Here is a 17624-nt window from a genome sequence, read left to right as displayed (position 1 = left end):
TTTTTTTCCAGAGTTCCTGGGGGATTATTTATTAACTGCTGCCCCTACTCGAGTCACTGGAGTAATGATGCTGCCTCCAAGAGGCCCGTTCCTGCAACTTGGCACGGGTCTTCGCTCCTTCGGCACTGGAGGGCCGTTCCCTCCTGAAGGTGCGCTCCCTCGCCTCATTGCTTCTTCTCTCACGTCCCCTGTACTCAGCAAGAGGATCCCGAGATACGGAATCTAAGTTCTCTCGGTGACGACCCCGACATGGAGACAAACTGAGGTCATCTCTACGATCCTTGGATATTGATCATACCGTTCTTGGACGATAGATTACAGCTTGTGACTAAGCTGGTAAGTTTTAACTCTCTTAATTAATTCTTCCAGTTCCCGGGGGATTATTTATTAAGTGCTGCCCCTCCTCGAGTCACTGGAGTAAAGATGCTGCCTCCAAGAGGCCCGGACTTGTGACTCGGCACCGGGGGCCGTTCCCTCCTGAAAGTGCGCTACCTCGCCTAATTGCTTTTTCTTCTCCCACGTCCCCTGTACTGAACAAAACGTTCCCGTGATCCGGAATGTAAGTTCTCTCGGTGATGACCTTATGATGGATACAAACTGAGGTCATCTCTGCTATTTTTGGATATTGATCATACCGTTCTTGTCTAACTGCTACCCCTCTTCGAGTCACTGGAGTAAAGATGCTGCCTCCAAGAGGCCCGTTCCTGTAACTTGGCACGGGTCCTCGCTCTTTCGACACTGGAGCGCCGTTCCCTACTGAAGGTGCGCTCCCTCGCCTCATTGCTTCTTCTCTAACGTCCCCTGTACTCAGCAAAAGGTTCCCGAAATCCGGAATCCAGTTCTCTCATTGAAGACCTCAAGATGGAGACAAACTGAGGTCATCTCCGCGATCCTTGGATATTGATCATACCGTTCTTGGACGACAGATTACAGCTTGCGACTAAGCTGGTAAGTTTTAACTCTCTTAATTGATTCTTCCAGTTCCGGGGGGGGGGGGTGGGGGTGGGGGTTACTTATTAACTGCTGCCCCTCCTCGAGTCACTGGAGTAATGATGCTGCCTCCCAGAGGCCCGTTCCTGTAACTTGGCACGGGTCTTCGCTCCTTCGGCACTGGAGGGCCGTTCCCTTCTGAAGGTGCGCTCCCAGGCCTCATTGCTTCTTCTCTCACGTCCCCTGTACTCAGCAAGAGGTTCCCGAGATACGGAATCTAAGTTCTCTCGGTGACGACCCCGACATGGAGACAAACTGAGGTCATCTCTACGATCCTTGGATATTGATCATACCGTTCTTGGACGATAGATTACAGCTTGTGACTAAGCTGGGAAGTTTTAACTCTCTTAATTAATTCTTCCAGTTCCCGGGGGATTATTTATTAAGTGCTGCCCCTCCTCGAGTCACTGGAGTAAAGATGCTGCCTCCAAGAGGCCCGGACTTGTGACTCGGCACCGGGGGCCGTTCCCTCCTGAAAGTGCGCTACCTCGCCTAATTGCTTTTTCTTCTCCCACGTCCCCTGTACTGAACAAAAGGTTCCCGTGATCCGGAATGTAAGTTCTCTCGGTGATGACCTTATGATGGATACAAACTGAGGTCATCTCTGCGATATTTGAATATTGATCATACCGTTCTTGTCTAACTGCTTCCCCTCCTCGAGTCACTGGAGTAAAGATGCTGCCTCCAAGAGGCCCGTTCCTGTAACTTGGCACGGGTCCTCGCTCTTTCGGCACTGGAGCGTCGTTCCCTACTGAAGGTGCGCTCCCTCGCCTCATTGCTTCTTCTCTAACGTCTCCTGTACTCAGCAAAAGGTTCCCGAAATCCGGAATCCAGTTCTCTCGTTGAAGACCTCAAGATGGAGACAAACTGAGGTCATCTCCGTGATCCTTGGATATTGATCATACCGTTCTTGGACGATAGATTACAGCTTGTGACTAAGCTGGTAAGTTTTAACTCCCTTAATTGATTTTTCCAGTTCCCGGGGGATTATTTATTAACTGCTGCCCCTTCTCGAGTCACTGAAGTAATGATGCTGTCCCCAGTAGGCCCGTTCCTGTAACTTGGCACGGGTCTTCGCTCCTTCGGAACTGGAGGGCCGTTCCCTTCTGAAGGTGCGTTCCCTGGCCTTATTGCTTCTTCTCTCACGTTCCCTGTACTCAGCAAGAGGTTCCCGAGATCCGGAATCTAAGTTCTCTCGGAGACGATCTTAAGATGGATAAAAACTGAAGTCATATCTGCGATCCTTGTATATTGATCATATCGTTCTTGGACGACAGATCAAATCTAGCTACTAAGGTGGTAGGTTTTAATTCTCTTGATTCTTCCAGAGTTCCTGGGTTTTTTTTTTCCAGAGTTCCTGGGGGATTATTTATTAACTGCTGCCCCTACTCGAGTCACTGGAGTAATGATGCTGCCTCCAAGAGGCCCGTTCCTGCAACTTGGCACGGGTCTTCGCTCCTTCGGCACTGGAGGGCCGTTCCCTCCTGAAGGTGCGCTCCCTCGCCTCATTGCTTCTTCTCTCACGTCCCCTGTACTCAGCAAGAGGATCCCGAGATACGGAATCTAAGTTCTCTCGGTGACGACCCCGACATGGAGACAAACTGAGGTCATCTCTACGATCCTTGGATATTGATCATACCGTTCTTGGACGATAGATTACAGCTTGTGACTAAGCTGGTAAGTTTTAACTCTCTTAATTAATTCTTCCAGTTCCCGGGGGATTATTTATTAAGTGCTGCCCCTCCTCGAGTCACTGGAGTAAAGATGCTGCCTCCAAGAGGCCCGGACTTGTGACTCGGCACCGGGGGCCGTTCCCTCCTGAAAGTGCGCTACCTCGCCTAATTGCTTTTTCTTCTCCCACGTCCCCTGTACTGAACAAAACGTTCCCGTGATCCGGAATGTAAGTTCTCTCGGTGATGACCTTATGATGGATACAAACTGAGGTCATCTCTGCTATTTTTGGATATTGATCATACCGTTCTTGTCTAACTGCTACCCCTCTTCGAGTCACTGGAGTAAAGATGCTGCCTCCAAGAGGCCCGTTCCTGTAACTTGGCACGGGTCCTCGCTCTTTCGACACTGGAGCGCCGTTCCCTACTGAAGGTGCGCTCCCTCGCCTCATTGCTTCTTCTCTAACGTCCCCTGTACTCAGCAAAAGGTTCCCGAAATCCGGAATCCAGTTCTCTCATTGAAGACCTCAAGATGGAGACAAACTGAGGTCATCTCCGCGATCCTTGGATATTGATCATACCGTTCTTGGACGACAGATTACAGCTTGCGACTAAGCTGGTAAGTTTTAACTCTCTTAATTGATTCTTCCAGTTCCGGGGGGGGGGGGGTGGGGGTGGGGGTTACTTATTAACTGCTGCCCCTCCTCGAGTCACTGGAGTAATGATGCTGCCTCCCAGAGGCCCGTTCCTGTAACTTGGCACGGGTCTTCGCTCCTTCGGCACTGGAGGGCCGTTCCCTTCTGAAGGTGCGCTCCCAGGCCTCATTGCTTCTTCTCTCACGTCCCCTGTACTCAGCAAGAGGTTCCCGAGATACGGAATCTAAGTTCTCTCGGTGACGACCCCGACATGGAGACAAACTGAGGTCATCTCCGTGATCCTTGGATATTGATCATACCGTTCTTGGACGATAGATTACAGCTTGTGACTAAGCTGGTAAGTTTTAACTCCCTTAATTGATTTTTCCAGTTCCCGGGGGATTATTTATTAACTGCTGCCCCTTCTCGAGTCACTGAAGTAATGATGCTGTCCCCAGTAGGCCCGTTCCTGTAACTTGGCACGGGTCTTCGCTCCTTCGGAACTGGAGGGCCGTTCCCTTCTGAAGGTGCGTTCCCTGGCCTTATTGCTTCTTCTCTCACGTTCCCTGTACTCAGCAAGAGGTTCCCGAGATCCGGAATCTAAGTTCTCTCGGAGACGATCTTAAGATGGATAAAAACTGAAGTCATATCTGCGATCCTTGTATATTGATCATATCGTTCTTGGACGACAGATCAAATCTAGCTACTAAGGTGGTAGGTTTTAATTCTCTTGATTCTTCCAGAGTTCCTGGGTTTTTTTTTCCAGAGTTCCTGGGGGATTATTTATTAACTGCTGCCCCTCCTCGAGTCACTGGAGTAATGATGCTGCCTCCAAGAGGCCCGTTCCTGTAACTTGGCACGGGTCTTCGCTCCTTCGGCACTGGAGGGCCGTTCCCTCCTGAAGGTGCGCTCCCTCGCCTCATTGCTTCTTCTCTCACGTCTCCTGTACTCAGGAAGAGGTTCCCCAGATACGGAATCTAAGTTCTCTCGGTAACGACCCCTACATGGAGACAAACTGAGGTCATCTCTACGATCCTTGGATATTGATCCTACCGTTCTTGAACGATAGATTACAGCTTGTGACTAAGCTGGTAAGTTTTAACTCTCTTAAGTAATTCTTCCAGTTCCCGGGGGATTATTTATTAACTGCTGCCCCTCCTCGAGTCACTGGAGTAAAGATGCTGCCTCCAAGACGCCCGTTCCTGTAACTTGGCACGGGTCCTCGCTCTTTCGACACTGGAGCGCCGTTCCCTACTGAAGGTGCGCTCCCTCGCCTCATTGCTTCTTCTCTAACGTCCCCTGTACTCAGCAAAAGGTTCCCGAAATCCGGAATCCAGTTCTCTCATTGAAGACCTCAAGATGGAGACAAACTGAGGTCATCTCCGCGATCCTTGGATATTGATCATACCGTTCTTGGACGACAGATTACAGCTTGCGACTAAGCTGGTAAGTTTTAACTCTCTTAATTGATTCTTCCAGTTCCGGGGGGGGGGTTACTTATTAACTGCTGCCCCTCCTCGAGTCACTGGAGTAATGATGCTGCCTCCCAGAGGCCCGTTCCTGTAACTTGGCACGGGTCTTCGCTCCTTCGGCACTGGAGGGCCGTTCCCTTCTGAAGGTGCGCTCCCAGGCCTCATTGCTTCTTCTCTCACGTCCCCTGTACTCAGCAAGAGGTTCCCGAGATACGGAATCTAAGTTCTCTCGGTGACGACCCCGACATGGAGACAAACTGAGGTCATCTCCGTGATCCTTGGATATTGATCATACCGTTCTTGGACGATAGATTACAGCTTGTGACTAAGCTGGTAAGTTTTAACTCCCTTAATTGATTTTTCCAGTTCCCGGGGGATTATTTATTAACTGCTGCCCCTTCTCGAGTCACTGAAGTAATGATGCTGTCCCCAGTAGGCCCGTTCCTGTAACTTGGCACGGGTCTTCGCTCCTTCGGAACTGGAGGGCCGTTCCCTTCTGAAGGTGCGTTCCCTGGCCTTATTGCTTCTTCTCTCACGTTCCCTGTACTCAGCAAGAGGTTCCCGAGATCCGGAATCTAAGTTCTCTCGGAGACGATCTTAAGATGGATAAAAACTGAAGTCATATCTGCGATCCTTGTATATTGATCATATCGTTCTTGGACGACAGATCAAATCTAGCTACTAAGGTGGTAGGTTTTAATTCTCTTGATTCTTCCAGAGTTCCTGGGGTTTTTTTTCCAGAGTTCCTGGGGGATTATTTATTAACTGCTGCCCCTCCTCGAGTCACTGGAGTAATGATGCTGCCTCCAAGAGGCCCGTTCCTGTAACTTGGCACGGGTCTTCGCTCCTTCGGCACTGGAGGGCCGTTCCCTCCTGAAGGTGCGCTCCCTCGCCTCATTGCTTCTTCTCTCACGTCCCCTGTACTCAGGAAGAGGTTCCCCAGATACGGAATCTAAGTTCTCTCGGTAACGACCCCGACATGGAGACAAACTGAGGTCATCTCTACGATCCTTGGATATTGATCCTACCGTTCTTGAACGATAGATTACAGCTTGTGACTAAGCTGGTAAGTTTTAACTCTCTTAAGTAATTCTTCCAGTTCCCGGGGGATTATTTATTAACTGCTGCCCCTCCTCGAGTCACTGGAGTAAAGATGCTGCCTCCAAGACGCCCGTTCCTGTTACTTGGCACGGGTCTTGGCTCCTTCGGCACTGGAGGGCCGTTCCCTCCTGAAGGTGCGCTCCCTCGCCTCATTGGTTCTTCTCTCACGTCCACTGTACTCAGCAAAAGGTTCCCGAAATCCGGAATCAAGTTCTCTCATTGAAGACCTCAAGATGGAGACAAACTGAGGTCATCTCCGCGATCCTTGGATATTGATCATACCGTTCTTGGACGACAGATTACAGCTTGCGACTAAGCTGGTAAGTTTTAACTCTCTTAATTGATTTTTCCAGTTCCCGGGGGATTATTTATTAACTGCTTCCCCTCCTCGAGTCACTGGAGTAAAGATGCTGCCTCCAAGAGGCCCGGACTTGTGACTCGGCACCGGGGGCCGTTCCCTCCTGAAAGTGCGCTACCTCGCTTAATTGCTTTTTCTTCTCCCACGTCCCCTGTACTGAACAAAAGGTTCCCGTGATCCGGAATGTAAGTTCTCTCGGTGATGACCTTATGATGGATACAAACTGAGGTCATCTCTGCGATATTTGAATATTGATCATACCGTTCTTGTCTAACTGCTTCCCCTCCTCGAGTCACTGGAGTAAAGATGCTGCCTCCAAGAGGCCCGTTCCTGTAACTTGGCACGGGTCCTCGCTCTTTCGGCACTGGAGCGTCGTTCCCTACTGAAGGTGCGCTCCCTCGCCTCATTGCTTCTTCTCTAACGTCTCCTGTACTCAGCAAAAGGTTCCCGAAATCCGGAATCCAGTTCTCTCGTTGAAGACCTCAAGATGGAGACAAACTGAGGTCATCTCCGTGATCCTTGGATATTGATCATACCGTTCTTGGACGATAGATTACAGCTTGTGACTAAGCTGGTAAGTTTTAACTCCCTTAATTGATTTTTCCAGTTCCCGGGGGATTATTTATTAACTGCTGCCCCTTCTCGAGTCACTGAAGTAATGATGCTGTCCCCAGTAGGCCCGTTCCTGTAACTTGGCACGGGTCTTCGCTCCTTCGGAACTGGAGGGCCGTTCCCTTCTGAAGGTGCGTTCCCTGGCCTTATTGCTTCTTCTCTCACGTTCCCTGTACTCAGCAAGAGGTTCCCGAGATCCGGAATCTAAGTTCTCTCGGAGACGATCTTAAGATGGATAAAAACTGAAGTCATATCTGCGATCCCTGTATATTGATCATAACGTTCTTGGACGACAGATCAAATCTAGCTACTAAGGTGGTAGGTTTTAATTCTCTTGATTCTTCCAGAGTTCCTGGGTTTTTTTTTCCAGAGTTCCTGGGGGATTATTTATTAACTGCTGCCCCTCCTCGAGTCACTGGAGTAATGATGCTGCCTCCCAGAGGCCCGTTCCTGTAACTTGGCACGGGTCTTCGCTCCTTCGGAACTGGAGGGCCGTTCCCTTCTGAAGGTGCGTTCCCTGGCCTTATTGCTTCTTCTCTCACGTTCCCTGTACTCAGCAAGAGGTTCCCGAGATCCGGAATCTAAGTTCTCTCGGAGACGATCTTAAGATGGATAAAAACTGAAGTCATATCTGCGATCCTTGTATATTGATCATATCGTTCTTGGACGACAGATCAAATCTAGCTACTAAGGTGGTAGGTTTTAATTCTCTTGATTCTTCCAGAGTTCCTGGGTTTTTTTTTTTCCAGAGTTCCTGGGGGATTATTTATTAACTGCTGCCCCTACTCGAGTCACTGGAGTAATGATGCTGCCTCCAAGAGGCCCGTTCCTGCAACTTGGCACGGGTCTTCGCTCCTTCGGCACTGGAGGGCCGTTCCCTCCTGAAGGTGCGCTCCCTCGCCTCATTGCTTCTTCTCTCACGTCCCCTGTACTCAGCAAGAGGATCCCGAGATACGGAATCTAAGTTCTCTCGGTGACGACCCCGACATGGAGACAAACTGAGGTCATCTCTACGATCCTTGGATATTGATCATACCGTTCTTGGACGATAGATTACAGCTTGTGACTAAGCTGGTAAGTTTTAACTCTCTTAATTAATTCTTCCAGTTCCCGGGGGATTATTTATTAAGTGCTGCCCCTCCTCGAGTCACTGGAGTAAAGATGCTGCCTCCAAGAGGCCCGGACTTGTGACTCGGCACCGGGGGCCGTTCCCTCCTGAAAGTGCGCTACCTCGCCTAATGCTTTTTCTTCTCCCACGTCCCCTGTACTGAACAAAAGGTTCCCGTGATCCGGAATGTAAGTTCTCTCGGTGATGACCTTATGATGGATACAAACTGAGGTCATCTCTGCGATATTTGAATATTGATCATACCGTTCTTGTCTAACTGCTTCCCCTCCTCGAGTCACTGGAGTAAAGATGCTGCCTCCAAGAGGCCCGTTCCTGTAACTTGGCACGGGTCCTCGCTCTTTCGGCACTGGAGGGCCGTTCCCTCCTGAAGGTGCGCTCCCTCGCCTCATTGGTTCTTCTCTCACGTCCACTGTACTCAGCAAAAGGTTCCCGAAATCCGGAATCAAGTTCTCTAATTGAAGACCTCAAGATGGAGACAAACTGAGGTCATCTCCGCGATCCTTGTATATTGATCATACCGTTCTTGGACGACAGATTACAGCTTGCGACTAAGCTGGTAAGTTTTAACTCTCTTAATTGATTCTTCCAGTTCCCGGGGGATTATTTATTAACTGCTGCCCCTCCTCGAGTCACTGAAGTAATGATGCTGCCTCCAGGAGGCCCGTTCCTGTAACTTGGCACGGGTCTTCGCTCCTTCGGCACTGGAGGGCCGTTCCCTTCTGAAGGTGCGCTCCCTGGCCTCATTGCTTCTTCTCTAACGTCCCCTGTACTCAGCAAGAGGTTCCCGAGATCCGGAATCTAAGTTCTCTCGGTGATGACCTGAAGATGGATAGAAACTGAGGTCCTATCTGCGATCCCTGGATATTGATCATACCGTTCTTGTCTAACTGCTGCCCCTCCTCGAGTCTTGGACTAATGATGCTGCCTCCAAGAGGCCCGTTCCTGTAACTTGGCACGGGTCTTCGCTTCTTCGGCACTGGAGGACCATTCCCTCCTAAAGGTGGGCTCTCTGGCTTCATTGCTTCTTCTCTCACGTCCCCTGTACTCAGCAAAAGGTTCCCGAAATCCAGAATGAAGTTCTCTCATTGATAACCTCAAGATGGAGACAAACTGAGGTTATCTCCGCGATCCTTGGATATTGATCATACCGTTCTTGGACGACAGATTACAGCTTGCGACTAAGCTGGTAAGTTTTAACTCTCTTAATTGATTCTTCCAGTTCCGGGGGGGGGGGGTTACTTATTAACTGCTGCCCCTCCTCGAGTCACTGGAGTAAAGATGCTGCCTCCAAGAGGCCCGTTCCTGTAACTTGGCACGGGTCCTCGCTCTTTCGGCACTGGAGCGTCGTTCCCTACTGAAGGTGCGCTCCCTCACCTCATTGCTTCTTCTCTAACGTCCCCTGTACTAAGCAAAAGGTTCCCGAAATCCGGAATCCAGTTCTCTCATTGAAGACCTCAAGATGGAGACAAACTGAGGTCATCTCCGTGATCCTTGGATATTGATCATACCGTTCTTGGACGATAGATTACAGCTTCTGACTTAGCTGGTAAGTTTTAACTCCCTTAATTGATTTTTCCAGTTCCCGGGGGATTATTTATTAACTGCTGCCCCTTCTCGAGTCACTGAAGTAATGATGCTGTCCCCAGTAGGCCCGTTCCTGTAACTTGGCACGGGTCTTCGCTCCTTCGGAACTGGAGGGCCGTTCCCTTCTGAAGGTGCGTTCCCTGGCCTTATTGCTTCTTCTCTCACGTTCCCTGTACTCAGCAAGAGGTTCCCGAGATCCGGAATCTAAGTTCTCTCGGAGACGATCTTAAGATGGATAAAAACTGAAGTCATATCTGCGATCCTTGTATATTGATCATAACGTTCTTGGACGACAGATCAAATCTAGCTACTAAGGTGGTAGGTTTTAATTCTCTTGATTCTTCCAGAGTTCCTGGGTTTTTTTTTCCAGAGTTCCTGGGGGATTATTTATTAACTGCTGCCCCTCCTCGAGTCACTGGAGTAATGATGCTGCCTCCCAGAGGCCCGTTCCTGTAACTTGGCACGGGTCTTCGCTCCTTCGGAACTGGAGGGCCGTTCCCTTCTGAAGGTGCGTTCCCTGGCCTTATTGCTTCTTCTCTCACGTTCCCTGTACTCAGCAAGAGGTTCCCGAGATCCGGAATCTAAGTTCTCTCGGAGACGATCTTAAGATGGATAAAAACTGAAGTCATATCTGCGATCCTTGTATATTGATCATATCGTTCTTGGACGACAGATCAAATCTAGCTACTAAGGTGGTAGGTTTTAATTCTCTTGATTCTTCCAGAGTTCCTGGGTTTTTTTTTCCAGAGTTCCTGGGGGATTATTTATTAACTGCTGCCCCTACTCGAGTCACTGGAGTAATGATGCTGCCTCCAAGAGGCCCGTTCCTGCAACTTGGCACGGGTCTTCGCTCCTTCGGCACTGGAGGGCCGTTCCCTCCTGAAGGTGCGCTCCCTCGCCTCATTGCTTCTTCTCTCACGTCCCCTGTACTCAGCAAGAGGATCCCGAGATACGGAATCTAAGTTCTCTCGGTGACGACCCCGACATGGAGACAAACTGAGGTCATATCTACGATCCTTGGATATTGATCATACCGTTCTTGGACGATAGATTACAGCTTGTGACTAAGCTGGTAAGTTTTAACTCTCTTAATTAATTCTTCCAGTTCCCGGGGGATTATTTATTAAGTGCTGCCCCTCCTCGAGTCACTGGAGTAAAGATGCTGCCTCCAAGAGGCCCGGACTTGTGACTCGGCACCGGGGGCCGTTCCCTCCTGAAAGTGCGCTACCTCGCCTAATTGCTTTTTCTTCTCCCACGTCCCCTGTACTGAACAAAAGGTTCCCGTGATCCGGAATGCAAGTTCTCTCGGTGATGACCTTATGATGGATACAAACTGAGGTCATCTCTGCGATATTTGGATATTGATCATACCGTTCTTCTCTAACTGCTACCCCTCTTCGAGTCACTGGAGTAAAGATGCTGCCTCCAAGAGGCCCGTTCCTGTAACTTGGCACGGGTCCTCGCTCTTTCGGCACTGGAGCGTCGTTCCCTACTGAAGGTGCGCTCCCTCGCCTCATTGCTTCTTCTCTAACGTCTCCTGTACTCAGCAAAAGGTTCCCGAAATCCGGAATCCAGTTCTCTCGTTGAAGACCTCAAGATGGAGACAAACTGAGGTCATCTCCGTGATCCTTGGATATTGATCATACCGTTCTTGGACGATAGATTACAGCTTGTGACTAAGCTGGTAAGTTTTAACTCCCTTAATTGATTTTTCCAGTTCCCGGGGGATTATTTATTAACTGCTGCCCCTTCTCGAGTCACTGAAGTAATGATGCTGTCCCCAGTAGGCCCGTTCCTGTAACTTGGCACGGGTCTTCGCTCCTTCGGAACTGGAGGGCCGTTCCCTTCTGAAGGTGCGTTCCCTGGCCTTATTGCTTCTTCTCTCACGTTCCCTGTACTCAGCAAGAGGTTCCCGAGATCCGGAATCTAAGTTCTCTCGGAGACGATCTTAAGATGGATAAAAACTGAAGTCATATCTGCGATCCTTGTATATTGATCATATCGTTCTTGGACGACAGATCAAATCTAGCTACTAAGGTGGTAGGTTTTAATTCTCTTGATTCTTCCAGAGTTCCTGGTTTTTTTTTTCCAGAGTTCCTGGGGGATTATTTATTAACTGCTGCCCCTACTCGAGTCACTGGAGTAATGATGCTGCCTCCAAGAGGCCCGTTCCTGCAACTTGGCACGGGTCTTCGCTCCTTCGGCACTGGAGGGCCGTTCCCTCCTGAAGGTGCGCTCCCTCGCCTCATTGCTTCTTCTCTCACGTCCCCTGTACTCAGCAAGAGGATCCCGAGATACGGAATCTAAGTTCTCTCGGTGACGACCCCGACATGGAGACAAACTGAGGTCATCTCTACGATCCTTGGATATTGATCATACCGTTCTTGGACGATAGATTACAGCTTGTGACTAAGCTGGTAAGTTTTAACTCTCTTAATTAATTCTTCCAGTTCCCGGGGGATTATTTATTAAGTGCTGCCCCTCCTCCAGTCACTGGAGTAAAGATGCTGCCTCCAAGAGGCCCGGACTTGTGACTCGGCACCGGGGGCCGTTCCCTCCTGAAAGTGCGCTACCTCGCCTAATTGCTTTTTCTTCTCCCACGTCCCCTGTACTGAACAAAAGGTTCCCGTGATCCGGAATGTAAGTTCTCTCGGTGATGACCTTATGATGGATACAAACTGAGGTCATCTCTGCGATATTTGAATATTGATCATACCGTTCTTGTCTAACTGCTTCCCCTCCTCGAGTCACTGGAGTAAAGATGCTGCCTCCAAGAGGCTCGTTCCTGTAACTTGGCACGGGTCCTCGCTCTTTCGGCACTGGAGCGTCGTTCCCTACTGAAGGTGCGCTCCCTCGCCTCATTGCTTCTTCTCTAACGTCTCCTGTACTCAGCAAAAGGTTCCCGAAATCCGGAATCCAGTTCTCTCGTTGAAGACCTCAAGATGGAGACAAACTGAGGTCATCTCCGTGATCCTTGGATATTGATCATACCGTTCTTGGACGATAGATTACAGCTTGTGACTAAGCTGGTAAGTTTTAACTCCCTTAATTGATTTTTCCAGTTCCCGGGGGATTATTTATTAACTGCTGCCCCTTCTCGAGTCACTGAAGTAATGATGCTGTCCCCAGTAGGCCCGTTCCTGTAACTTGGCACGGGTCTTCGCTCCTTCGGAACTGGAGGGCCGTTCCCTTCTGAAGGTGCGTTCCCTGGCCTTATTGCTTCTTCTCTCACGTTCCCTGTACTCAGCAAGAGGTTCCCGAGATCCGGAATCTAAGTTCTCTCGGAGACGATCTTAAGATGGATAAAAACTGAAGTCATATCTGCGATCCTTGTATATTGATCATATCGTTCTTGGACGACAGATCAAATCTAGCTACTAAGGTGGTAGGTTTTAATTCTCTTGATTCTTCCAGAGTTCCTGTTTTTTTTTTTCCAGAGTTCCTGGGGGATTATTTATTAACTGCTGCCCCTCCTCGAGTCACTGGAGTAATGATGCTGCCTCCAAGAGGCCCGTTCCTGTAACTTGGCACGGGTCTTCGCTCCTTCGGCACTGGAGGGCCGTTCCCTCCTGAAGGTGCGCTCCCTCGCCTCATTGCTTCTTCTCTCACGTCCCCTGTACTCAGCAAGAGGATCCCGAGATACGGAATCTAAGTTCTCTCGGTGACGACCCCGACATGGAGACAAACTGAGGTCATCTCTACGATCCTTGGATATTGATCATACCGTTCTTGGACGATAGATTACAGCTTGTGACTAAGCTGGTAAGTTTTAACTCTCTTAATTAATTCTTCCAGTTCCCGGGGGATTATTTATTAAGTGCTGCCCCTCCTCCAGTCACTGGAGTAAAGATGCTGCCTCCAAGAGGCCCGGACTTGTGACTCGGCACCGGGGGCCGTTCCCTCCTGAAAGTGCGCTACCTCGCCTAATTGCTTTTTCTTCTCCCACGTCCCCTGTACTGAACAAAAGGTTCCCGTGATCCGGAATGTAAGTTCTCTCGGTGATGACCTTATGATGGATACAAACTGAGGTCATCTCTGCGATATTTGAATATTGATCATACCGTTCTTGTCTAACTGCTTCCCCTCCTCGAGTCACTGGAGTAAAGATGCTGCCTCCAAGAGGCTCGTTCCTGTAACTTGGCACGGGTCCTCGCTCTTTCGGCACTGGAGCGTCGTTCCCTACTGAAGGTGCGCTCCCTCGCCTCATTGCTTCTTCTCTAACGTCTCCTGTACTCAGCAAAAGGTTCCCGAAATCCGGAATCCAGTTCTCTCGTTGAAGACCTCAAGATGGAGACAAACTGAGGTCATCTCCGTGATCCTTGGATATTGATCATACCGTTCTTGGACGATAGATTACAGCTTGTGACTAAGCTGGTAAGTTTTAACTCCCTTAATTGATTTTTCCAGTTCCCGGGGGATTATTTATTAACTGCTGCCCCTTCTCGAGTCACTGAAGTAATGATGCTGTCCCCAGTAGGCCCGTTCCTGTAACTTGGCACGGGTCTTCGCTCCTTCGGAACTGGAGGGCCGTTCCCTTCTGAAGGTGCGTTCCCTGGCCTTATTGCTTCTTCTCTCACGTTCCCTGTACTCAGCAAGAGGTTCCCGAGATCCGGAATCTAAGTTCTCTCGGAGACGATCTTAAGATGGATAAAAACTGAAGTCATATCTGCGATCCTTGTATATTGATCATATCGTTCTTGGACGACAGATCAAATCTAGCTACTAAGGTGGTAGGTTTTAATTCTCTTGATTCTTCCAGAGTTCCTGGGTTTTTTTTTCCAGAGTTCCTGGGGGATTATTTATTAACTGCTGCCCCTCCTCGAGTCACTGGAGTAATGATGCTGCCTCCAAGAGGCCCGTTCCTGTAACTTGGCACGGGTCTTCGCTCCTTCGGCACTGGAGGGCCGTTCCCTCCTGAAGGTGCGCTCCCTCGCCTCATTGCTTCTTCTCTCACGTCTCCTGTACTCAGGAAGAGGTTCCCCAGATACGGAATCTAAGTTCTCTCGGTAACGACCCCGACATGGAGACAAACTGAGGTCATCTCTACGATCCTTGGATATTGATCCTACCGTTCTTGAACGATAGATTACAGCTTGTGACTAAGCTGGTAAGTTTTAACTCTCTTAAGTAATTCTTCCAGTTCCCGGGGGATTATTTATTAACTGCTGCCCCTCCTCGAGTCACTGGAGTAAAGATGCTGCCTCCAAGACGCCCGTTCCTGTAACTTGGCACGGGTCCTCGCTCTTTCGACACTGGAGCGCCGTTCCCTACTGAAGGTGCGCTCCCTCGCCTCATTGCTTCTTCTCTAACGTCCCCTGTACTCAGCAAAAGGTTCCCGAAATCCGGAATCCAGTTCTCTCATTGAAGACCTCAAGATGGAGACAAACTGAGGTCATCTCCGCGATCCTTGGATATTGATCATACCGTTCTTGGACGACAGATTACAGCTTGCGACTAAGCTGGTAAGTTTTAACTCCCTTAATTGATTTTTCCAGTTCCCGGGGGATTATTTATTAACTGCTGCCCCTTCTCGAGTCACTGAAGTAATGATGCTGTCCCCAGTAGGCCCGTTCCTGTAACTTGGCACGGGTCTTCGCTCCTTCGGAACTGGAGGGCCGTTCCCTTCTGAAGGTGCGTTCCCTGGCCTTATTGCTTCTTCTCTCACGTTCCCTGTACTCAGCAAGAGGTTCCCGAGATCCGGAATCTAAGTTCTCTCGGAGACGATCTTAAGATGGATAAAAACTGAAGTCATATCTGCGATCCTTGTATATTGATCATAACGTTCTTGGACGACAGATCAAATCTAGCTACTAAGGTGGTAGGTTTTAATTCTCTTGATTCTTCCAGAGTTCCTGGGTTTTTTTTTCCAGAGTTCCTGGGGGATTATTTATTAACTGCTGCCCCTCCTCGAGTCACTGGAGTAATGATGCTGCCTCCCAGAGGCCCGTTCCTGTAACTTGGCACGGGTCTTCGCTCCTTCGGAACTGGAGGGCCGTTCCCTTCTGAAGGTGCGTTCCCTGGCCTTATTGCTTCTTCTCTCACGTTCCCTGTACTCAGCAAGAGGTTCCCGAGATCCGGAATCTAAGTTCTCTCGGAGACGATCTTAAGATGGATAAAAACTGAAGTCATATCTGCGATCCTTGTATATTGATCATATCGTTCTTGGACGACAGATCAAATCTAGCTACTAAGGTGGTAGGTTTTAATTCTCTTGATTCTTCCAGAGTTCCTGGGTTTTTTTTTCCAGAGTTCCTGGGGGATTATTTATTAACTGCTGCCCCTACTCGAGTCACTGGAGTAATGATGCTGCCTCCAAGAGGCCCGTTCCTGCAACTTGGCACGGGTCTTCGCTCCTTCGGCACTGGAGGGCCGTTCCCTCCTGAAGGTGCGCTCCCTCGCCTCATTGCTTCTTCTCTCACGTCCCCTGTACTCAGCAAGAGGATCCCGAGATACGGAATCTAAGTTCTCTCGGTGACGACCCCGACATGGAGACAAACTGAGGTCATATCTACGATCCTTGGATATTGATCATACCGTTCTTGGACGATAGATTACAGCTTGTGACTAAGCTGGTAAGTTTTAACTCTCTTAATTAATTCTTCCAGTTCCCGGGGGATTATTTATTAAGTGCTGCCCCTCCTCGAGTCACTGGAGTAAAGATGCTGCCTCCAAGAGGCCCGGACTTGTGAATCGGCACCGGGGGCCGTTCCCTCCTGAAAGTGCGCTACCTCGCCTAATTGCTTTTTCTTCTCCCACGTCCCCTGTACTGAACAAAAGGTTCCCGTGATCCGGAATGCAAGTTCTCTCGGTGATGACCTTATGATGGATACAAACTGAGGTCATCTCTGCGATATTTGGATATTGATCATACCGTTCTTCTCTAACTGCTACCCCTCTTCGAGTCACTGGAGTAAAGATGCTGCCTCCAAGAGGCCCGTTCCTGTAACTTGGCACGGGTCCTCGCTCTTTCGGCACTGGAGCGTCGTTCCCTACTGAAGGTGCGCTCCCTCGCCTCATTGCTTCTTCTCTAACGTCTCCTGTACTCAGCAAAAGGTTCCCGAAATCCGGAATCCAGTTCTCTCGTTGAAGACCTCAAGATGGAGACAAACTGAGGTCATCTCCGTGATCCTTGGATATTGATCATACCGTTCTTGGACGATAGATTACAGCTTGTGACTAAGCTGGTAAGTTTTAACTCCCTTAATTGATTTTTCCAGTTCCCGGGGGATTATTTATTAACTGCTGCCCCTTCTCGAGTCACTGAAGTAATGATGCTGTCCCCAGTAGGCCCGTTCCTGTAACTTGGCACGGGTCTTCGCTCCTTCGGAACTGGAGGGCCGTTCCCTTCTGAAGGTGCGTTCCCTGGCCTTATTGCTTCTTCTCTCACGTTCCCTGTACTCAGCAAGAGGTTCCCGAGATCCGGAATCTAAGTTCTCTCGGAGACGATCTTAAGATGGATAAAAACTGAAGTCATATCTGCGATCCTTGTATATTGATCATATCGTTCTTGGACGACAGATCAAATCTAGCTACTAAGGTGGTAGGTTTTAATTCTCTTGATTCTTCCAGAGTTCCTGGTTTTTTTTTTCCAGAGTTCCTGGGGGATTATTTATTAACTGCTGCCCCTACTCGAGTCACTGGAGTAATGATGCTGCCTCCAAGAGGCCCGTTCCTGCAACTTGGCACGGGTCTTCGCTCCTTCGGCACTGGAGGGCCGTTCCCTCCTGAAGGTGCGCTCCCTCGCCTCATTGCTTCTTCTCTCACGTCCCCTGTACTCAGCAAGAGGATCCCGAGATACGGAATCTAAGTTCTCTCGGTGACGACCCCGACATGGAGACAAACTGAGGTCATCTCTACGATCCTTGGATATTGATCATACCGTTCTTGGACGATAGATTACAGCTTGTGACTAAGCTGGTAAGTTTTAACTCTCTTAATTAATTCTTCCAGTTCCCGGGGGATTATTTATTAAGTGCTGCCCCTCCTCCAGTCACTGGAGTAAAGATGCTGCCTCCAAGAGGCCCGGACTTGTGACTCGGCACCGGGGGCCGTTCCCTCCTGAAAGTGCGCTAC

The sequence above is a fragment of the Saccostrea echinata genome, unplaced genomic scaffold (genome assembly GCF_033153115.1).
Source record: "Saccostrea echinata isolate AGI-Se365-2 ecotype Australia unplaced genomic scaffold, CSIRO_AGI_Sech_v1 ptg000018l, whole genome shotgun sequence".
Classification (NCBI taxonomy): Eukaryota; Metazoa; Mollusca; class Bivalvia; order Ostreida; family Ostreidae; genus Saccostrea; species Saccostrea echinata.
Note: the sequence above shows the minus strand (reverse complement) of the source record.